We start from the raw sequence: 25,192 nt of genomic DNA, 5'->3' as shown, positions 1-25,192 counted from the left end.
TCACTTAGATTTTAATTAACTTTAAGTAAAGCGCCCTTGGGGTATTGTATTAAATGGCACTTTATAGTTTTCTATGATTATCAGATTAAATTTATTTATTTATTTTTTATTTATTTAATAGCATAATTGTACATTTTTACAATTTAAAAAAAAAATCACTTGTTATATTTTTACTAAAACTAAAATCCCACCGAGCCACTTTTTGTAGCTTGTTGGTGTGTATGAATGTGTATGAATTTCCGAAAATACGAATTTCGGTGAAATTATTTAAATGTTGTTTAATATTGTGGTGCAAGTCAATGAAATCGTGAACTCGTAGGATTGTACCAATGTATATATAAAATTTTCAGTGTATGTAAATAATATTTAATGTTTAGAGAAGGATAATTTATCTTATATGTAGTCTAAATACTTTGTATAAAAATTCTCAGAATGGGTCTAATGCATTGATTTGATATTCACCGTAAAATATTTCAATAAAAAAGGTATGTGAATTAGAATATTTGTCGTGGAAAAGAAAAAAAAAAATTGTAAATAAAAACATTTGTATTTTTAGCCTCGGGGCAAAGCTTATTGAAATTGGACCACTTTTTGAGAATTTCCATAAGAAACGCTCAACAAACTTTCTCAGAGAAAAGAGGAAAAAAAAATTGAGGTGTATTGTATAATTACTACGTCCTTAGTTGTAATTTCTGATTTACTCGTTAACATACCGACGACTCTAATGACTCTACCGGCGACTGTCATGGTTATAATTTATGTACTTAAAAATTATGAAAAAAATACTCGAAAAAATAATTATTTATTTAATCAATTTATAATGTTGCAGTGCAATTTAAGTATTTTAAAAATATTCCATTCCGTGGATTTTTTCGTGACGTCAGGTCTGATTACGGATTTTAAATATCATTATTCAGATAAACATGTATGTTTTATGTTAGATTAGTAAATGCGTAAAAGAAGCGTGAAAATTAATTGAAATAATATTTGTAATGAATTAATAAGTCTAAATATTGATTTTCATGTAAAAACTTAAATCATTGTTTTGCAATACGGATATTAAAATATTATTATAATGATGTAATGTATGTAATATCTAATGATATGTGATGTAATATCTAATGCAAATTTGCCTTTTTTGTATTTATTGTGAGAATTTAATGATGTTTTGTAAAATGGGGAAAATACGATGCTTTCTTAATTAATCACATACTGTTGTAAATATGATGTTTATTTTTAAGAATAATAAAGCATGCTAAATGTTTAATAAGTATAAGTTAAGATAATCTATTTTTAATTAATTAATTTAATGAAATTTTTATTTATCTATTTATTTAATGTACATAATATTGATATATGTTTTGTTTTAGATGTGCCTCTCCAAAACAGAGGTAAGGTCTTGTGCATGAAAAAGGACTTACACGGACAGAATTACTTGTTTCATAAATATTCTTAATGACATAACATATTGGGTTTCCGTTTTTTTTCAAATGAAGAGAACAAGAGGACATTACAATTTTGTTTAAATTTTGAATAGTGTATTCTTCTTTATTATTTTACGATAAGCTACTAGATAATTTATAGCGTCTTCACCGCACACTGCGTTAATATATTTTCTTTTAGTTTTACTACCTCGGTTGAACCGAACCGGAGGTGTCGAAAATGCTCAATTTCATCTACTTGACATTCCATTTTGAAGGCTTTCAATCACACTAAATAATATCCGTAACGTAATAACAACCACAATATCTTCTAAAACAGAAAGTTTTCTTTTGAATAACTCATAATTTTCAACATTTTTCCCTACGTTTGGCGCTAATTGTTTTCCAAACTTTTAACGTTAGAAAACAACGGACAAAACTCATGTTAACATTTAAATATTGTGTTTGTTTATAATAACCGATTTTCCGTTTATAAATTATATGTGCAAGAACACTGTTTGAATTTAATTAAATAACATTTATATTTAATATGTAGACAAATTATTAAATGTGTTATTTATATATTTTTATCACGTGTCAATATAATGTTGATGTTCGAACACGTTTTAATGCAATATTGTAATGTCGATATTTTTAAAGAATAATTCTCCTTATTCGAAAAAACCTTTTTTTTGCTTCGAAAAAATATCTTAAATTAAAAAAAATGCATTTTTTTTGGTGATCATAGAGTTAACTAAAAATACAAAGCAAGTCATAATCCCTGAAAATGCGTTCCTTCTAAAATTAATTCCTTACTAAAATATTTTTTTTTTTCAAATGTTAATTTGTGTTTTAATGAAAAACTCAAATACTTATTGATTTTTGGGCCTGGTACCTTATCGATAACCTAACATTAACCTATTTATTATTTTGACCACCATCAACAGGCCTTAAAACCCAATATGATATTTTCACAAAACGGATACAACGTTGAAAATATACTGAATATTTACAGCTGATTTTCATGATTCTAATTATATAACTATCAATCAATACATTCATAAAAAAAAGTTTTTGTTAATAATTTTCGGGTTTAAAAACTAGTACATACAAAACGGCGCGCAGTTGGCGTCACGTCACTTCAATGACACGCGTCATGCCTGCCGAATGCGCTTCTAACATTGGTGTACAATTGTGGCGCGGTAACGTCATACGTGCCGTTTGTCCCATAGGGCGCAAATGTCTCGGTTATTAGTAATTTAAATTATATGTAATATAAACCTCTGCCCTGTGGAGTTTTTCTGACATCGCGCGGAAAAAAAAATATCTTTGCCATATTAATTATTTGACTATTTAAAAAAAATAGTGAAATAATGTTATTATGGCCAAGAAAACATTAAAAAAACTATTGAGGATAGCACTTAACTTCGTATCTAGGTAGATCTTTTTTTTCAGCACAAATTTTACTCTACGCGTCCGAAAATTGTGCCACAAGTTTCTTGATAATGAATGCTCATAACTTATCGTTGGTAAAAAGGCATAAAAAGGCACAACCTACACAAAGCGGGCTTAGGAAATTTTTACTTTGTTTTGAAACCTTTCAAAAGCGGATTTTACTAGAAACAACGTATTCCTTTATATTTTACAGCTTAATTTTTTTTTGTAAGATTTAAACCACAAAAATAAAATAAATTGCCATTACCTTTTGAAGCCTTTTGCTTTTATGAAGTTGACGTTTTTATGTTTTGATGTTGGTGTTACAAATTTAGTTAATATATTCTGATACATTTGGCAGGTTGAAGGTTCGATGGGATTTATTTTCTTTTGTTTTTTGATAAACAATATTTTGACTAAGATAAGAACTCGATTTAACCCCCTAGAGAGTTTGGGATTAACATATTACAACATAGATGGATACCGTTTTAGAAAAGAGAATCTGAAAGTCAAGGCATTAATAGGGCTTATAATTCGTCCATTGGCCACTTTAAATCATGTTTAACAGAGTCATAAGCCATTTTTGCTTCTTAAAAATTTAGTTTTTTTTATTGTAATATATTTCTCTTATTGATCAATTAATTGTAAAGGCAGGTATATTGTAACAAAAATTTAAGCTTTTCTTTGAGAAAAATTTAAGCACAGATGTGTATTATCTATTCTGTGGGTTTAAGTAATCACTTTACACACTATGCAAAATCCTCCATTCCGCTAATCTCTTCTATCTTTTGACGAGTACGGGATTGAAATATCAATATTTGTTTTTAAAAAATTCGTACAACCGTAACCTGGGGCGACTTAACGCCATAATACGCAATGATCGTAAATATTGGAAAATCCTACCCAAACCAAATACAATCACAAAATACAAAACAACATCAAACTACAGTAAAATAAAACACGTATTTAAATGGAAGAGAGAGGTACGTTTTTCACAGTTATTGAGTAAAAACCACTAATACAATATGATAATATATGGAAAAAAAAACAGAAAAATTCTAAATTTGTAGCAAAGTATCCCATAAGGTGTAAATGTTTTGCGCCACATAATAAAATCAACCATAAATCAGATAAGTAATGTTTTGACAGAATGTATACATTATAATCAAAATATTTTAAGGTGAGCCCATATAAGAATGCCATTGCAGTAATTCTATTCAAAGATAAACGTCACGCTGACACATTACCATAGAAAACTAAAAACTTCAACGTACCTACGATAAAACAAGATTTATTATTTAGACGTAAAATTATTCGCAATAAGTGTAGTTCTGGCGCAAAGTATACCAGGTAGACGCAAAGTCACCCCGGTTTAAGGTACTCAAAATCTTTCTAAATAGGGACATATCACTATTTTTTACATGTTTAAAGTAAAAAAGATCCATGGAATACTGTCCAGTAAAAAAAAAAAATTTGCGAATTATTAGCAGCATAAAAAATATTTTTAAATTTGTAATTTTGAATTCCCGCAAAAACAGTCATTCCATTGGCCACGCCCCTTATACGCCACGATTCATGTTTATTTGTTCCCGACCATTCGGAATTGTTTAAAACATTGTCACAAATCTTGACGTCACAATTACTAAGGCCAAACATTTCGCGTTTTTCTAGCAACGTATTTCTATAAAATTTATTTTTTAAATTTATTTATGAAAACATTTTTCCCCAATATATCCATATTGATTTGGAAATAACAATTAATTATTCTTAATCCATTTCAAATATCTTAAACGGTATTTGTAGTATGTGATATTTCCCTAAGAAGAAGTATAAAAATGAGTAGTAAGTATTTACAGGCCATGTCTAGTAATTGAAAGTGTTCAGATGAATCTCATTTACATCAATAAAGGTTTCAGCTCTGTTTATTTCTCTGTCTTTCTTGAATTGAATGATAGACACCTTGCAAGCGCGAAGCAGATTCAGTTTCCATTTGTCAGAAACCTTGTGGCTTTAGTCTATTTAATTACGTACATTTATCGTGATCAGATGTGACGCTACGCAGAAATATTATGTGGCCGTGTTCTGTAACTAATTCGTTTCGTAAATTCATTCGTATCGTACGAGAGTGAGCAAGAGCGAAATACGATTTTGATTGTGTCAGAGTGAGATGGATATATGACGAACGAACCAACATACGAAACGAAATTGTAGTACAATAACTCTGCTGTTCTGTGTAATGAGAAAATGCTATTACAACTTCAACTTCGAAAAGGTAATAAATTTGTGGTTTCGTTTGCAAATACAAAACAAAAGATATATCACATTTAAAACAAATTTTACGTTTTGAAATAACTTTTTTTTGACGATTTTTCGTCAATGAGTTTTAATGCCATTTAAAAGTAGAATCTCGGTGCTATCAAAATACACTACACGTTAAAAAAGTGGCTATCTGGAAAACAGAAATCTATCACAACACATACCAACGCTTTAATTGATTGTTTGGTTCACAGAAACCTATGACGTTGTTCAAAGAAGTTATTTAAAACGTTTTATTTAAAACCTTCTCTAAAACGTTTTCCCCCTCTGTTGAAATAAATTTAAACGTGAATAACTCCCTGGGGAGGAAATCCAGCCAGTTTGCAAGCATTTGGACATACTCAAACATTGTAGTAATTTTTTTATTTATTTTTTCCAAGATTTTAGAGAAACTTCGCCGTACAATAAAATGCTCTAATTTTAACCGGGCGTTAGAATTTTTCATCCAATTGTACGTAGCATTGAACTTCCTCAGGCAGCCAGATAAAGGAGATGAAAGAGTTGAGGAAATGTGAATGTTTAAACAAAGAAAGAATGGTAAATGTTACACAGTGTGTAAAGTAACCACTGGAACCAGTCATTGACAGATCCTAAACCTAGTAAAAGTCTAAAAATGTTTTCAAACAAATTTTGAATAAAACAATGAATCCAAATGCGTAGATTGACATTTGAAAGTATATTTTAACCATTTTAAAATACACAAAAAAATAACACTAACAGCCAGTATCATAGCAATGACAACTAGTTTGCACGTGTTCGTGATTTGTTATATATTTATTTAATATTAGTGACAACAATGCAATATTTGCAAATGTAAAATGCGGTTAGTATGTTGGTAAGGGAATGTTTGTTATACGTCAGGCTCAACAATAATTCTCAATTTTTTGTTGAATGATATAAATGTTTGAATATTCGAAGTTCACTTAATAAAAGGCATGTATGGTTTTGAATGTAAAATATAAGGGTAATAACGAGCTATGATCGCCAAAACATCGTAACCAACAGGAGCAATATGTTACGGAAGAATAAATACGGTTTTTTAGGGCCAGACCGCAAAACTTTAAAGAAACATTCCTCATGGTAAGCTTAAAAAAAAATCCTAATTTTTTTTTTTTAAAAGTAATTTTTAAAAAAATGTGATCTGAAAATGTAGTAAATATTTAATTTTTCGGACAAGCAGTCCCTCCACAAACCCCTACCCTTCTCCTACCCAGCCCTTGTGTAATATTAAATACGTTTTTATTGCATTTTTTTTGTCGGGGAGGAGTAGGGGATTGCGGAAGGGATGCTAGTCAGAGAAATAAAAGATTTACTCCATTTTGAGACCATTAATTTTTTTATTTTTTTACTGACTTTTTGGAAAAATTTCAAAAGGGTTTTTTTTAATCCTAACCATGAAGAATTTTCTTCTGAAGTGTCGCGGTCTGGCTTTATAAAACAGTGTATTTATATTTATTTTAATTTAAGTTTGATTCTTAAAATGTATTCCTTGTTATTTGAGAGGAAGAAGTGCCACCATTCCGTGTCCACTCCATAGTTGGAATATGTGGTGTTAACGAAGATCTTCCAAGCTGTCTGTTTCTGCCAACTCCTTTGCGTTCTCCTAAGTCAAGTTCTCGTCGTGAAGTTCTGACATAAACTGCCAGCGAACTGTCAGCATTGAACGTCCAGGACGTCAAGAATCTGATACCTTGTAAAGTAGGCAAGCGTGGTTAAGGCTCTCAAGAGGCATCCGCAGTACATGGCCTAGCCAACCGTATCACCTCCGCTTGATGATATTTGTCACCGAAGTTTGTTCCGTCCGTTCTCTAATTACTTCATCCCTTACAAAGTCAAACCGACGCACACCCAAGATTCTTCTAAGACATATATTCTCGAAACTCAATATTTTCTGTTGTTGGCCCTAGTGAGGTGTCACGATTCGCATCCGTAGAAAATAATACGTGTTAGGCATCCGTTATATAGGCAGCATTTGGTTTTCACTGAGTAAGTATCCAACCTCCAGACAGCCTTTATAATGCTGAATGTTGCGCCTGTTATTCTTAACCGCACTCCCAGTTATTTATGAATGCTGCCATTTTCCCTGTAAAATAGTGTTTTTGTAGGTTACGATGTTTTGGAGATCATAACACGATAATTTATCACTTTGGTTGAAAACCCTAGTAGGCATTCTTCAATGTTCCCGTCAATTTTCATACTTGATCATCATTTCTCACAGCAAGGCGGCATTTGTATTTAGAAAATTCTCAATATTTAGTAAGAAGTTCCATTTGGATAAACTTTAAGTACGACGCCCGTTACTACAATATTATATTTAAAGTCTCAATTATTTTTTCATTATTATAAATATCCTATGTTTACAAAATTTATTGTGTCCGTTGTTTTCCCAATTTAAAATAACCATTATCAATAAATAATTGAGGGTATTAGAAGCAAACTTGGAAATCTCCATTGAAGGAGTTACTGAGATATTTGCGAAAAACTTTGAAAAAATAATTGTGAGGTTTCTAATTATGCTTCACTAACTCAATGGAGAATGCTTAGTTTGTGGTGTCAAGTACTAAAATTAGAATCTGTTTTTGCAAGATTTAGAGATAGTTTTGAATTACGTTATTATATTGGTAGGTAGGTTTTTATAAAAAGTTTATTTTGGCATCAATAACTAATTTTCCGACTTTGGTTGAGATTTCTTTAATACCTTGAATTCCTCTTTTGCGTGATAAGAAATAAATATTTATTCCATCTGCCAGTCTGTAGAATTAGCTATGCACAACACTTTTTCCTGTGTTGTTCTTGCTCAAACTAAAAATATTTTTTTCATGCCCCTTAAGTTATTAAAAGCATATTTTAAATTATTAAAAAAAAAAAATTAACGCTTATTCTATCTGGCTGCGAAACGCTCACACTTGCTTTTTAATGATGCTCACGCTTACACATACTTGAACACTTTACAGCACCCGCACAAATACACCTTTGCACACCTCTACACTTATCCTCATACAAATATACACGATTACAACCCTTTTACATATATATATGTATGCACACACACATTCAAAAATGTAACATGTATGTTTGAATTTTGAAACTTTATTTAGAAATCTTACTGGTCTGTTTTTTAACCCTACCTTTATTATGATATTTAAACTTTGTTGTCTGAAAGTTTCTGAAAAAATAATAAATAAATAAATAGTAAAAATAAGCGCCCAAAGTAAAACAAAATTGTAAAGGTTATGGGGTGGGTGTTATAGTAATTGGACATGCTACAGTAATCGGACATTCAAAATCTAATAATTAAAAAATAAATAACTGTAAAGCGTCTATTTTAACAAAAAACACACCAAAAATGTGTGTAACTTTTTTTTTTTTAATTCTTACGTTTGTTTATTTAGATTTAGTGTCTAATTACTTTGGCACACACCCTAATTCATTTGAAAAAAAAGGTTCTCCTCTTCAAGATATAGTGTTTGCGTTTACTTTACAAGTTTTATTTTATTTGATAAAAAAAGCCTTCAAAATGTAATATCAAGAAGACGAAAGAAAGTATTTTCAATACCCTCTTCTGTTCACGTTCAATAGAGGGAATAAAGGTATCAAAGCTGCTTGCAGTATTTGCGCGGTGTACTGAGAAGATGCCATGAGATATTGTATTTTTTTTTGTTTGGGTAGTAGCTGTGGGGACCAGAGAGTGCGAGACAAGGATGTTTTGTCGTCTACGGCCACAGTGCCCAATGGACCTTTTTAAAGGAACACGTCACTCGCCCTTCTTTGCCTCCACCAGTATTAAAATTCCCTTTACAGTATTCTTTGTTTAACCTCTGTATTTTCGTGTGTCATCATCATTATCATTCCATATCCACTCCCTAGCTGGAGCATTTAATATTCACAAAGAGCCTCCATGCATCTCTGTTGGCCGCCAACTCCTTTGCGTCCTTCCAAGTCAAGTTCTCGTCCCGAAATTCTGACATAAGCTGCCGGCGAACTGTCAGCATTGAACGTCCAGGACGCCGAGAACCTGATCCCTTGTAAAGTAGGCAAGCGTGGTTAAGGCTCTCAGGAGGCATCCGCAGTACATGGCCTAGCCAACCGTATCACTTCTGCTTGACGACAGTTGTAACGGAGTTTGTTGCGTCCGTTTTCTTATTACCTCATTCTTCACAAAGTCAAACACCGCACAACCAAGATTATTCTGAGACACCTATTGTCAAAACTCAGAATTTTGCTATTTTGAGCCCTAATGAGGTGCCACGATTCGCATCCAAAGAGGAGAATAGTTGTTATGCATGCGTTTTATAGGCGGTATTTGGTTTTCACTGAATAAATATCCGATCTCCAGACAGCCTTCATACTGTTGAAGGTACTTCTAACTAAAGATGCCATTTTCTGTAACATATACTCCCAGGTATTTGAAACTCTTGACCCTTTCGATGATTTGGTTAGATAGAGTGTAAATTGATTGATGTTTGATAGATGATTTGTGTAATGAACCGAAAATTGTAAGTCACTGATATTATATTATTGATTTTTTCCTTGAGGTAAAATCCATTTATTTATTTAGCTTTAACATAATGTTATTTGTACATTGGCGGGCTTGTTGCCAAATGGCAATTTCTTCCAACCAACCGATACAATTACAGTTTTATTTTTATAATTCAAGTTACATAACATATTCAATAGAAAAAAAATATTAAAAAGCTAAAGATATATAAACATAGAAATAAACGTATTTGTTTATAAATTAACTTTTAAAAAAAAAATAATCATCAGACGGCGCAGTTTGTTAGATGGCTAACTGTGAAACTTGCGTCGCGGGTTCGATTCCCGCCAGTTGCAAGAAAACAATACAAGAAAGATTTTGTTCTTAATTGGTCGGGGTGTTATGGTGTATTTTTTATAACCTCCTTCTACATCCCCTATTTTCCACCTGGTGATCAATAGAGGCTTAGCGGGTTATCCTAGAAAAAAAAAAAGCTTTTACGTTAAATAACAAATAGCAAATATCTAGGTGAGTACAATAACATACCTCTAAGTAACATAAGTTATGTTTTTTTTTTCAAATTAAGAGAATACGAGGATAAAGCAAAAAAAATACAGTAATTCATAGCATCACCACGTATGCTGCACAAATATCACGAGAAGCTTAGGCAGCTTTTTTAATTCGATTGAACGAGAACGAGTTTGGCGCAGTGTAGCGAGCGGTTTGCTTAATCCAAAACAGTGAAAATAATATTTGGGGTTTCATTTCATTTTTCTCTTTTTTTTGCACCACAACAGGCCAGGAGACCCAATTACAGTGGTGAATTACATTACAGAACAACCAGGCTTGAGAAAAATCACATTTTAATTGTTTGTGTTCTCACCGGGAATCGAACCCGGAACCTTCCGTGCGTGAGTCACACCACGGAGGCCGCCGCGAGTCACGCAGTATCACTCTGATGCGATTTGACGTAGATCCTTCCATCGGTGGTTTTTAATAAATTTTAAGTAATTAAAAAACTATGAGTGTTCGAGCATTGACGAAATGATGAATGTAATAGTGTTTAAATTGGCCGCTTAAACCAGCCAGTGACATGTCATTACCCCTGTAAATGCCTAGATCTCCATATTTCTTTCTAGTAAATGTTCTTCATCTCAGTTATAATTGTGAAATTCGGTCTTTTGTCGACAAACACTTAGACAAATTCAAAATATTGCAAAACACTCCATTTTTAAAAGCGTTCCCATACTTAATTTTCTTAATCTACTTAAAAATTTCTAATAGTTAAACTTTCATAGATACCTACCTACCTGAGTTCGCTTTCCAAGTGACAGTAATTTTATAACCTAAACGACAAGATAACAAATATCTTAAAATGCTTTTTTTTACTAACTAATAATGATTGTTTTCAATAATTGACGCTCACTAGTTTACGAAGAACAATTTGAATTCAAAAGCTTTTTTTATTTCGCTTTTTATTAAAATATGTGATGCAACCTATCGATTGACTTAAGAAATTCCAATTCATCTACATATTTTACATGAATTTATGAATTCCCATAAGTTCTGATAAATGTAATTAAAACAGGGTAAGAGAAATTATCCCCATAGCAATGAGCATATATATATATATTTGATTATCATCCAGGATAATTCATTATTTAAGTCCAACAAGTATTGAAGGTTATGGCGTTATTTGGGTGAATTGGTTAGCCAAAAGGAAGTGTTCCTTTCTCGGATTTTATCCATCTCATAATCCGCGAAACCGCACGTGCTTCCGCAACATAGCCATTTTATCTCTGATTTGTCTGCGCGTTGATCGCTTTCGTTTTGTCTCTGGCAGTCTTGTCAGGGGTGAATTTATTTTGCATTTTCTAAAAAGTTAGGTAAGTTAGGTTAGGTTAGGTTAGGTTAGGTTAGGCATTTTCTAAAAAGTTAGGCATGGTGCCTGTTTAGCTAGCATCATGACAATACAAACAATAACGAGCAGTTTATTGCATCGATTCTCCATAGGGGTAGGCAGACAGAATATAATACTACATCGCCCTATCTTGTTTACAGACCTCGCTTTCTCTACAGTAGGGAAATATTAATTTTTACAATTATAAATGAATAAGGGTCTCTGAAATTACTGCTGAGTAAAAAAAAATGTACTTTTTAGTAGCATAAACATATTTTTTAATTCCCGCGAAAACGTTTCATTGCATTTGCCTCGCCTCTATTTGGTTATTTTTTTACCGTTCTTTGTGACCATGTAAATAGACCGTCTTATATTTTAAGAATCTTGACGTCACGACTGTCAAACGGTCATGTCGCGTTTTTACGGAGGTTTTTTTTAACAATTTTATTTTTCGAATTATGAATGTTAACATTTTCCCGAACTATCCATATTGATTTCAAGAATAATTTTTTTTTTCTTAATCCATTTCACATATTTTTATCAGTATTCATAGTATGTGATATTTTCCTATCCGTTTTTGTGGGAAATTATAGTTTATGGTTAATTTTTTCATACATGCGCAACAAAATTGGATTTTGTCGATTAGCTTTGCATTTGATAGGTCAAAAACTTAACACGTGCGTTAAATATATTGTTATCAACGTACGAAAAAAAACAAACTCAATTAGTAACGTGCTGGCCGCAAAAATTAAAAAAAAAAAACGGAAAATGTCTTTAGTTTTAAAAAAAATGCATTAATTATGAAGTCCGCTACCTTTTTGTTTAGCGTTACGTACCTTTTAATACGTATAAGACGTTATTCAGAACAAACGCATTGTTATAATTGAAGTATTCAAAAAGTATCCATGATTAATTAATAAATATATTCATTGTGGTTTTCCCTGTAAGCATTATTTCCTGTTTACGAATGACAATGGCTTGCAAACTGCATCTAAATATGTTTTGTATAAATGTATTCAATTAAACACCGATTTATTTATTTTGACAGATAAACACATTGTTAATAAAATTAAATTCACAAAAACATTGTTTTTAACAACTTTTTTAGTATCTATTTAAAAACAATGTTGTTTCATGAGTTTATTTATTAAAATTAATCACCACAAAATTATTGCTTCAAGTAAAAATTTAAAGTATTTTTCAAATTTATGGTATGATTATTTGTATTTCTCGTTACAAAAATTAAAAAAAATTACACTTTAAAAACATAACTGACGAATTATTATCGTTGACGCTATTTTGTACGAAGAAAAGTCTAGTTTGTTTTTTTTCTGTTGTAATAAATATAATTAGTTGTAATAATTTTTTAAAAATATTTTCTTATTTAAAAATGTATGTCAATATTACAAATCATATATATTTTTACATATATTGTCAATCAATAATTTGGCTTAGTATTGAAATGTTTACCATTAACGTTTAATATTAATTTTAATGGAAATTTTTGTATCAAGTAAAAGGGTTTTTTGTAATTAATGTTGTAAAAATGCACTAAAGTGTTTAATGTATAGGAAAAAAAATATTGCTTGTAGGTACCCTAAAGAGGAAGACAAAGTCCTATCAATGTATTCATTATATAATATTAAGTAATCTCTGTGATAGATATTAAGGTTTATCAATAAGTTATTACACGTATCAAATTTATGAAGTAATTACCATAAAATTTTAATGCCAAATTTAACGTATGTATTTAAATGAACCTTTATGATCACAACATTAGATGTATTTTCAACACACTAGTAAATATTTTTTAGAATAATCATTAACAGATTTTTTTCCATCCGAATTTTGAATTATTATTCGAATTTACGAAAATGCATAGTTAAATTGAATGCGTGTTAAATGTTCATTGTTTAAATATAAGTGTTTAAATTCGTAATATGAATGTAATTGTATGTTGTTTGCAAAGAAACATTTGATTAATGTCAAATTTATTTCAAAATACAAGAGGTAATAATTTTTTCCACTATTAAATCTAATAATATTATAAAACATTTAATATCAATAGATCTCATAAGTCAGAATAAATATTCTTAAATAAGAATATTTGTTGATAAATAAAATGTTAGCATGTGCTTACGATTGACAGTGTACGAAAATTCATTTTTAAATTCTTAAACAAAAAATGGTGTGAATATAAATGAAAACATTACAATAAACTTTTCATTCGTATTTTATTCAAATCTCACGTAAGCTTATTTTTACGTGTCATCCATATTTCATCTAAAATATAAAACACCCGTGATATTTATAAGAATTGTATTAAAGGGTTTAATAAAGGAATCTTTGAAATATTTTGTTTTTATTATTACCCTTGCATATCTACCGTACATATTACTTTTTATGTCAACTATCTTTGTACGACTATATCTATGGCTGGATCAATTTTTTTTTTTTTTTTTAATTTTTTTTTTGTTTTCTTACAATAAACATAATAATAAAACAGAGTATTAAAAAAATAAAGCATAATTACATATCAACGAAATACATATTAATAGAAAAATATAAATAAAATAATCCCACTAAGGCATGGCCTGTTCGTGGGTATACAAGAAAATGCTAATTTTTGCTCCTTTAATAAACAATGGACAGTTATAATATTTTTGTATGACATAAGAAAGAAAAAATAAAACATTCTGTAAAAGATAATATGGTATTTTTTATATAGTAATTAAAAAAGGAAATAAAAAATATTAAAAAAAAAAATATGAAGCATGGTTTTAAAAGTTGGTTAACAATGAAATATTTTGTTGTTATTTTTACCCTTGCATATCTACCGTACATATTACTTTTCATGTCAACTATCTTTGTACGAGTACGAGTATATCTATGGATAGATCGATAAATACCATGGTTTTAAAAGTTGGTTTAACACTGAAATATTTTTTTGTATGAAAAATTAAATACCGACATTAACTTTTATGGGCATTTTTCACTTTAGGTAATCATGGCAGATACTTCAAATTTTCAAATATGCATTTGTATTTTTTAACAGATAATTCAAATTTCTTTATAAAGAAGATAACGCGATAATGCAACGGGTTTTTTTGTACCAACCCTTTTATTCCTTTACAATGTATACTTTACAAACGCATATTATGATATATTATTTTTAACAGTGTTATTACCATAACTTTTAAAATATGGAGAAAATAAGTCAAGTAAAGCTAGGAGGTTCAGGGTGAGCGGGGTACGATATTAACGACTAAAATTATACAAGAGTGAACCATACGAAAAATTTCACTTTCTTATTTTTGACATAAAAATCGTACCCCCCTCGCATTTTCTCTACTTTTACAAAAAAAAACACTACGTCACAAAAATATTCGACTTTTTACCTCCATATGGCACTATTCAATGAATATTTAGTTGTAATAACACTGTTAAAAATAAAATGGGATAATATTCATTAATAACGTATACCTCGAAAAGAAAACTTTTGTGTGTATCATCGAAATCAGTCGGCTTAAGATGAAAAGTAGTTAAAAACAAAGTTGTTTTATTGTTATTTTCATTTTTTAATTATGGCTAATAACCACAAAGTGAGTGCATCAAATATGAATAAGGACCCTGAATCATTATTGATTTTTTTTATCTCTGTTTTTTTTTTGTTTGTTTTGTGGGTATTTTTTTTTATTTGGTTATCTGAAAATTTATTATTCTCCTAATTTAATGAATGAAAATTGCAACAATAATGTAATGGGGTGTTTTTTTTTTACTGTGAGAACAAAAATATATGTACTTTGGCGGACTTATTGCTTAAAGCGATGATTTACAGCCATCCTAAATATATCTTTGGTATACCATCCTCATTGATCTATTTCGCAGAATCGAAATATTTTTTATGTCTCCATCATTACGTTGAAGAAAAATGTACGAAAAACATGTTGGTATCTCGTTGAAAAATCGCCGCCATATTGAAGAAAAACAAAAATGAAATCTTGGCTGAAAGCATTTTACGTAGGCAGACCGATTTAAGAGAAGATTTTTTGTATCGGTAATCTCAAATACATTATTTATTTTCTCCAGAGACACTGTTTTTCGCTTAACCCTGTTATTTATAGCGATAGACACTCAAACCTTATAAGACCAGACTACATTCATGGTATTTTTATGAACAGTATCGTTATATAGAACCTTATTACTGTCAATCTACAATTTCATGAAAGCATTTTTTTTTCACAATAGTATAAAACATGGAGTGTTAACATAAGTTATGTCCGTTTTTTCCGACTTCGAAAATGAGCACCAAAACTTGAGTTTTGGTGCTCATTTTGTTTGAACAAAATGTTGAAATCAAAATTTGTTGCAACAGAGAGGGAAAATTTTTTTGAGAAGGGAATATGAAAGTATTGGCATTTACAGGGCTTATGACCTACCATACGGAGACAAAGGCGATACGATTGGCTGCTCAGAGCAATAATGCGTAACCTAGAGAGAAACCCTATCACTATGTTTCATAGAACGCAAGCGATATTGGTTTGTTGATAAGCAACCAATTGGTGGCCGCTTTGTTTTATTTAACAACATAAACATAACGGTTTGACCAAATGCTTTTGTAGCTGTGCTTGGCTTTGTTTGTTAATAACTTGGATATTTACGTTATAACGAATAAAAATCGACAATGGTTAATTGCAGAATGTTTGGTTGCAGCAGTAGGAGCGTCAAAGGTGTTAAAGGAGTCAGTTTTCACAGGTAATTGATTTCGAATATTTTCCCATGGTTGACATTGATTTTTGGCATTTATTATTCCAACACGTGTAAAACGTTACTTAAAAACTTTTCTTGTAAAAACATATTTACTTCAGATACAATTTTTTCTCAATTTGGGAGATAAGTTTGTGAATTAAAGTATGTTTACTGTTGGTAATGACAGTTAATTACGGGCAATATATCGGGGCCGCACTAGGCATCCATATAAAGTTTGAGTTTTTTATCGAGTAGAGGTCGATTCAAATTTTACTCGAAAATAGTCATATTAACCTTGAAATCGCATTTTAAATGACGTGTCCAAATTTTAGGCCGCTACGACTCGCCATTTTGGAGATGTGACGGACAAACAAACAAACTCAGCACAGGACTTTGGTTTCATGGAGTTGGGGTTTATGTCTCAGTAAATGTAACATAAGTATAGTGTGAATAAAATGAATTAATCATTTTAAAAAAAACAAACACATGTATTTTCAGTTTTGTAAAATAAATATAGGCGAATTATAGAAAAGTAAATTGGAATAACCCTGCAATAATAAATACACGGGTACATATTTAAAAATATTTACAATGCAAATTAATATCCATTTGGCAATTTTTGACCTGAGTACGGCCCATTATTTTGCAACGAACTGTAACTAACTTAATACCCAAAGTAATAGAATGGTTTTCCTACGTTTGGGTTCCTCTATAGCTTGGCGCATTATTACTCTGAGGTTGTCTGGGACATTTACTACGGATGCATCCTAAGGGCTTTAACCACGCTTGACTTTTTAAAAGGCATCAGAGCTGATATTCCAAATGCTCTCGCGGACGAACTATCTCGTGTATTTTGTATGTAAATCTGTTTTCTCATGCCGCGAGAGCGGTTCAGAATAGCACCGCACCTCTGGTTCTCGACGTCCTGGATGTCCTCTGCTGACTGTTGGTCGGCAGTTTAGGTCAGAACAGCGGAACGCGCACATAGACGCACAGGAGCTGGCAGCTGATAGATATGCATGGAGGTTCTTCGTTGACACCATACGCTCCAAGTAAGGAGTGGACATAGAATGATGATGATGACCTGTCATTAGCAGGTTTAATGTTAGCACGATAGTGCTAGATATGTTACAACAAATTTATATTATAAAAACTCCCTAAGGAGAAAATCCAACCTGTTCACAAGCATTAGGACATACTCAAAACATTGTTGGTTAAAAATGGTAAAGGTTTTCGAAATTTTTAAGGAAAATTTTCGGCTCTTCAAGATATTATGTTTGCGTTTACGTTACTTACATATTTGATTAGAATTCTTCAAAATAAAACATCAAATATAGAAAAGTAAGCATTTTATACACCTATTTCTGTTTGCGTTTAACCCAGAGAAAAAACTGCAAAAGCTGCTCGATATTTGCGTAGTGTACGGTGAAGTTATTTGTTTTAAAATAATGAAGGAGAATACATTATAAACTAATTCTCTATTATTTACTAGCTCTCAAGTAAAAACCCTGAAAAAATAGATCATATGAAGAAGTTTACATGCTTGAGCACCTAGGTTCGACTCCTAGAAAAGTTGATAAGAAATATGTATTTTATAAATTGATATAAATACAATACATTACAATATTTTACCGAGAATAAGTGTCTCAGAAGAATCTTGGAAGTGCGGTGGTTTGACTTTGTGAGGAATGAAGTAATAAGAGAGCGGATGCAGCAAACTCCGGTGACAACTGTCGTCAAGCGGAGGCAAAACGGTTGGCTTGGCCATGTACTGCGGACGCCTCCTGAGAGCCTTAACCACGCTTGCCTACTTTACAAGGCATCAGGTTTTCGACGTCCTCGACGTCCACTGCTGACTGCTCGTCGGCAGGTTTTGTCAGAACTTTGGGAAGAGAACCTGACTTGGGAAGACGCAAAGGAGTATACCATATGCTCTAACTAGAAAACGGATACGGAATAACATTTTATCGTCCCTGGTCTGACATCTGAAGCACAAGACTAATCACCTTACCTTTTATGACATGTAATGCGTTTGATGATGATGATGATGAATAAGCTTTAAACGTTTTATATTTTGACAGGTGTTTTTTAATTTTATTATATCAAAATGATGTCAGTTATTTACAAAGAAATAACTTTTTCAAAATTTCTCACTAAAAAGGTTATGTAAATCATATATCATCCGATTGCATAATGCGGGTTCTTTAATATGTTCCTACGTCATAGTATTTTGAAACACTTAAAACCATTTTTTTATAATCAGTACCTCGAATTACGTATATCGGGTGTTTATAAGCGTGATTCAGTTTTCCATTGAATTAAAAGGAACAAATATTTGTTGGAATATTTTTTTCAATTTGTTTATTTTTTTCTCCTCAATTATTATTTTAGTTTCCTCAAGTAAAGTATGTGGATTTATTTTTAATCTTATTATATTAAATAAAAACTAATGATATTATTCCTTCAGTAATTATAATACAGTATCAAAAAAACAGTATTAAATTGGTGATAAGTGTGTTTTTACTGCATTTCAATAAATTAGACAAACAAACGAACCCACGCCGTTTCCCCGTAAGGGTAAGCAGACAGGATAGAACGCCACATCACTCTAAAGATTTGCATACAGATCTTGCTTCCTCTACATTCATACATCTTCTCATGCACGCGCGCAGATTATTCTGACTTTTTACATGTCCATCTTCAAGTATTTGTTGAATTTGGTCATGCCATGTCTTTCTCGGTCTTCCTCTATTTCTGCATCCATCAACATTTGCGTCGTAAATATTTTTAGCCGTTCTTTTGCTGTCCATTCGCTCTACGTGTCCAAACCAACGAAGAACTACTTTCTTGATTTTGTTGATAGTACTTATCTCAGCCTTGCATAATGTACGGATCTAAATATTTGTGCATCATAGTGCATAGTTTTACCTCTATGGTACATAGATTCATCTAATACCCCATACCAGGCAACGCCTGAAAATATTTTTTAATTTTTATACTTCTTCTTGGACCAGGTGGATTTATCAGCATTGTTAAAACTACCAATGATAGGTCACAAGCCATGTGAATGTCTAAACTATATTCCTTTCTCTAAAATGTTCTCCATTTCTGTAGTAATATGTCAACATTAACAAATCCCTAGGGGGTTAAATCCAGTTCTTGTGTACAAAAATTTGAACAAACTGAAGACATTGTAAATATTGGAATGTTAAAAAAACTTTAAAATTGATAAATTGCCTTAATTTTTAATAATAAATTGAAAATATAATTTGAATAAAAATATGTTAGTATTATTATTATAATACAATAAAAATGCGGTTCCATCAAGAATTGTCAGAAGAAAACTCAATCTATTAGAATGGTGAATGTTACGCAGTATGTAAAGTGGCCACTTAAACAAGTTTGATGACAGGTCATAAGCCTCGTTGATGCCTAGACTACCATATTCTTTTCTCAAAAATGTTTTCGTTCTCCGTTGCACTAAATTTCAATAATATTTCTTATGTATTTAAAAAACATAAAAAAATATTATTGCATGGGCCCCGCCTTTGGTAAGCTCTCATATATCCTAAAATCTCCGAAGTATTTAATTTACTTAAAGAAGAAACTTTTTGATGATTGTGTTCTCCCTGTACTGACATATAGCTGTGAAACTTTTGTGTTCACGAAAAAAAATTTACACAAACTATCAGTGACACAGAGAGCCATGGAAAGGAGAATGCTGGGTATTTCGTTGAGAGACAGAAAAACCAATACATGGATTAGAGCGAGAACAAAGATCACCGATGTGGTCCATAGGGCTGCTAACCAGAAATGGAGCTGGGCTGGTCATAAAGCCAGAATCACAGACTCTCGATGGACCAAAAAAGTCCTGGAATGGCGACCCAGAACGGGTAGAAGAAGTGTCGGCAGGCCTCAGACAAGGTGGTCTGATGACATAAGACGAGTTGCAGGAAGTGGTTGGATGCGGTTGGCTCAGGATAGGGAAATACGGAGACTCAAGGGGGAAGGTTATGTTCAACATTGGACAAGAGACGGCTGATGATGATGATGATGATGTATTTAAACATTCAGTCACTGAACATTGTAAACAACATAAATTTTAAATCACCATGAAGATATTTTTATATCGACCTTAACGAGCTTAGTATCGGGGTTTATTTCTGCCAGGCGGTAAAAGTAATAAATTGATAAGTCTTGGTTGATGTATTGCAATATTGTAAATAAGTGTTATCTTTGACTCAAGGGACAATTTTACAAACTGATAAAATGAGCTTCTTGCTTCAAATATCCTCCTGCAAGCTAAATGTATGTAAATCAGGTTAATCAGATCTTCTGAACTGGTTTAATCTCTTCGAAGAAGGGCTACGTTTTAAGTATTATTATTTATAACGCCAGATAAGCTCGGTGGGTAAAAACTCCCGGCTATTTTTAAATATATTATTCCAAAATAAATTACATAAATGTTTAACTGAGACAAACATTATGGAGTTTATGGAAGTCTAGGCATTTAATAATCTATCATCAGCTGGTTTAAGTGATCACTTTACAAACTGTGTAACAACATTCATTCTCCATATAAGTAGTTGACTTTTATATGCGCTATACATCGTTTGAATATCATATTTTGGAAGCGTGTTGGCCAACAATATAGCATGAAAGTATCCGTAAAACTAGCGACATCTAGTTTTGGAAAAGGGTTGTTTTTTTATTTATATTAACCAAATTTCCATAGTTTTATATAAAACATAAATCTTTATCTTTAAGAAAAGTATTCATATAAATAATTAAAGGAAAATACAATAAATGAAAATTGGCTTTGCCATTAAGTGAACGCACGATTGTTCCCGGTTCGATTCCCATTGAGAACACAAACATTAAATTAAATTTATTTCAAGCCTTGGTGTTTGGCGCTGTAATTCATCAAGGAAATTGGGCTTCCTGGTCAGTTGCAGCGCAAACAAAAACTTCATTTAAAAAAATACTTAAATAAGACATCTTTACGTCCCGTTGAGCCGTTTAACAAATAATTTGTCATAAATTTTAATAACCAATACAATTTGATAAACCAGCTTCTTTGCCAATACATAATAATATTGACGGTTAAAAGCCAAAATGTATTCAAAACATACTGATGCCTGCTTTCAGGTTCTCGGCGTCCTGAACATCTACTGTTGAACGTTCTGTCATGTTGTTCATGTCAGCACTACAAGACGTGGACTTGTCTTGGAAGGACACAAAGCTTACTTTTTGACACTATATGATCGACACTAGTGATTAAACATGATGTTTCTCTATTTTTTATTAAAGTTTTATCAAAACAGCAAATATTTTACATTGAAACAAGTAATGATTCGTGTGTGTTAAGATATTAAGTGAACACTTATTTCGAAGCGGATTCCAGTTATAACTTATAAATTGAAATCATTTGGATAAAACATTTGTTTAGAAGTATAATCATCCGTACGTGCCAAGATCCGTGCATTTGCAAGGCTCAGACAAGTATTATTCACAAAATCTCAAATAAAGTGCTGCGTTGGTTTGTACATGTGGAGCGAATGGAGAGCGTAAAAACCGCAAAAACATTTACGAATTTTGATGGATGCAAAAAAAAAGATCGAATAAAACATGGCATGATCAAATTGAAATATATACTTGTCCAATGTCTGAATAAATGTGCGTGAATGAGAAGAGTGTAGAGATCGCTAGATTTGAATGCGTCTGTTTAGTCGTTAATTTTTTCTTCAACATGTTTAAGATCTTTTACTCTCACCATCAAGTTCTCTTTTGAAAAATGAACTGCCAGCTGTCTTTCTATCTTTTTGGCGGTCATCATTGAGGTGTGTTTTTTTGAGGTAAACTCTTCCTTGCTGTTCTTACGGCTCTTGATTCTGCCATTCTGGTCATATGTCTCTGCTATCTCTATTTTACAATATTCTCGACTTTCCATATCCTTTGGATATCTGTGTTGCGTAATTTGTAATAAAAATTAGCGGTTTACGTATAACAAAAATCAGATCAATTACACTAGTCTAGGAAACAAAAAATCTTTTTTATTTTCTTTTCAAATGCGGTATCGTTTTTTCTCCATCACACAAAATTTCCAAGAAACCGGCGTTTATAATTTGAAATATTTTAACACTTTCTTTATTCTTAACTGCACACTATTTGGACATTCTGACTTACCTAGAAACTGTGAGTAATACTTTTGAATGCTTGCCAAGCTGCATTCTACAGTGGTTTTAATAGCGTCTCAAACTTTCGTAAACATTTCCTAATTGATTTTTGAATTAGTAATTTTAGGAAACTTCTAGAAGTATTGTCCATGGACTTGATGAAATGAGGAAGTTCAGTGTCTTTTTCGTTTTTTTAAATTTGTTAATAGACTACTAAACTAAGTCATTTTTTAAAATATATATATTGTATTATCAGCGCTATCATTTTTAAAAGTTTTGTATTTCTGAAATAACTCAACGTGTGACGTCAGAGGTTCATCTCTGTCAGTTTACAGTAAGCAAACCGGATATCCTTTACAGCTCTCGTATCATTGGTTGGTTAATATGAACCAGTAACGACGTTCAAAGTAGTGCGTTTTCATTTTAAAAAAAATAAAAAATTCGTACATTTTCATGAAACTTTGCAGAACAATTTAATGCTCTAATTTTTATCAAGAAACATTTTTTGTATCAAATTTCCCGTAGGGGTGAAGTTCCTCATTCTGTAGGTGACGGAGAAATTTTGAATACACATTTGAAAACAAGATGAAAAAACTGCATTAATTGCACGTTTTGGTACGCGTAAAACAAAACCATGTTGATCCAATGTTCTCCTCTCAATAGGGGAGATCCTTAAGCCCACCATCCACCCGCAGCTGTTATAGAGTCCTGGGGGACTCTCTGTCAGCAACGCATAGAGGAAAGTTATTATAAATATTCCTAAAAAATACAAACTCTATTCAGATTAAGGAGGGGGGAAGAGGACGTATGGATACCTCTGATTTTTTATTCAAAAAATATGTACGTAAACAATTTACATAAATAAACGTATCCGAATATACAAAAACAATTTCTTAAAACTATAATAACACAACAAACATAACTTACACAAAAATATAAGTAAAAACACGGATATTTACAATAAGAGAACGACTTTGGATAAAGAAGGATTCCCTGGGTGGTCAGATCAGGGAGAGGATCCGAATATCACCCCCGTAACAAAAGAACGTGTGCGTTCCGCTCGGAAGGAAGCACAGTCCCAACTAAATGAGCATCCCACAGGAACAGTTGCCTGTCCCACCATATTTATATACCATGTTGACCATTGATATTTTTCTTAATGGTATAGTTTTTTGGGCCACCCAGAACAAATAACGCTCGGAATATCATGGGTTTCCCCAACGCGAACGCCGCGCCATCGCAAATGGAAATTCGCACTAAGTGTTTGAGAAATAACATTTCATACGGGATAAACCGCATTTAGTTACGTATTATACAAATATGTTCTAATACAAGGTGTCACCGAAAATAATGATACTATTTGTTTGTAATTAGTTATACCCAAGATTCGGCAAAATAAGGTTGGAAAATGCGTCATATAAAAAAATATATATTTCATAATTTCTTTATTACTAGATACTGCATTGGTAAACAAAATGCACCGTATTTCGATCATCTGTTATATGAAGGTAAGGTTATCAGTCTCATCCTTTAGGTGCCAGTCCAGAAACAATAAACAATTAGTGACCGATTGAAGTTTACGTATCGGATTCGGTTTCGGCCAGCTCAGCCGAAACCTGCGATCAGGATGTGTCAGATTATGTACGGCTGTACTCGGGTATATCTTATGGGTCGTGACCCTAAGTTCTCGTGATTTCTAAGATCTTTCATATAAGCATATATTTTATTAATTAATTTATAGTTAATAAGTTAAGGTTTCTATAGAGTACATTGCATAACTATTACGTATAAATTATACGTAAAACAAAACATCGAACCATTCATTTATATATTTTATTTTATTGTGTATTTTATTTAACACTTGTTTTTGTGAACTCGTAAGGCTTACCAATAAAAATGTATAATTTTGGTATTTTTTAAATAACTTTTATCTTATTTAAATAATTTTTGGTTACGGCCGAAATTGGTTTGGATTTCGGCAAAAATATTGAAATTATATTATTGAGAGTTATTATTTTTTTAGAGTTCGGGATACGTTGTTTTTTTTTTGTAATTACATATGTATTTGTATGAATAAAAATAAATAAATAATATAAACTTAAATACAATCCAAATACCAGAAACAAATGAATGTTTATAATACAAAATATGTATAGCACGGTGATAAAAAATACGCAAAAAAGGAATTGTTAGTTTTGCGTTGCTAACTTAAGGAATAAAATACAGTTATTAAAAATTCAAAAAATAACCAAAAAGAAACAATTCATTTACAATATTTTGAGTTTATCCAAATGTTTGAAGATAAAGCTTGGATTTTTCCCCCTCGGTCATAAGCCCCGTTTATGCCTAGATTTTCATATTCCCTTCTCTAAAATGTTCTCATCCCTGTTGTAGTTTGTCAAACAATTTATTTGTACGAATTAAGTAAAGACGTTAATATTATTTGGTTAATATGGCAAACGAAAGTAAATTACGGTATTTTTAAATTATAGAATTGCAGGTCTTCTTTTTTGCTAGCAAGAAGCACGGCATTATTAGCATACAAAAAACAATTGACGGCAAAGTCATCCATTTTTACTACCATTTTTAAATATTTTAGTTCTTTCATACAGTTATCGATGTATACATTGAACAACCAGGGTGACATTACTCATCTCTGTTTAACTTCTTTAGGAATGTTAAACCACGATGCGAATGACCCACTTACCCTCACACATAC

The sequence above is a fragment of the Micrasema longulum genome, unplaced genomic scaffold (genome assembly GCF_059751315.1).
Source record: "Micrasema longulum isolate JH-2025_06_02 unplaced genomic scaffold, ASM5975131v1 h1tg000841l, whole genome shotgun sequence".
Classification (NCBI taxonomy): Eukaryota; Metazoa; Arthropoda; class Insecta; order Trichoptera; family Brachycentridae; genus Micrasema; species Micrasema longulum.
The sequence above is the reverse complement of the archived record's forward strand: the minus strand, read 5'-3'. Positions refer to the sequence as shown.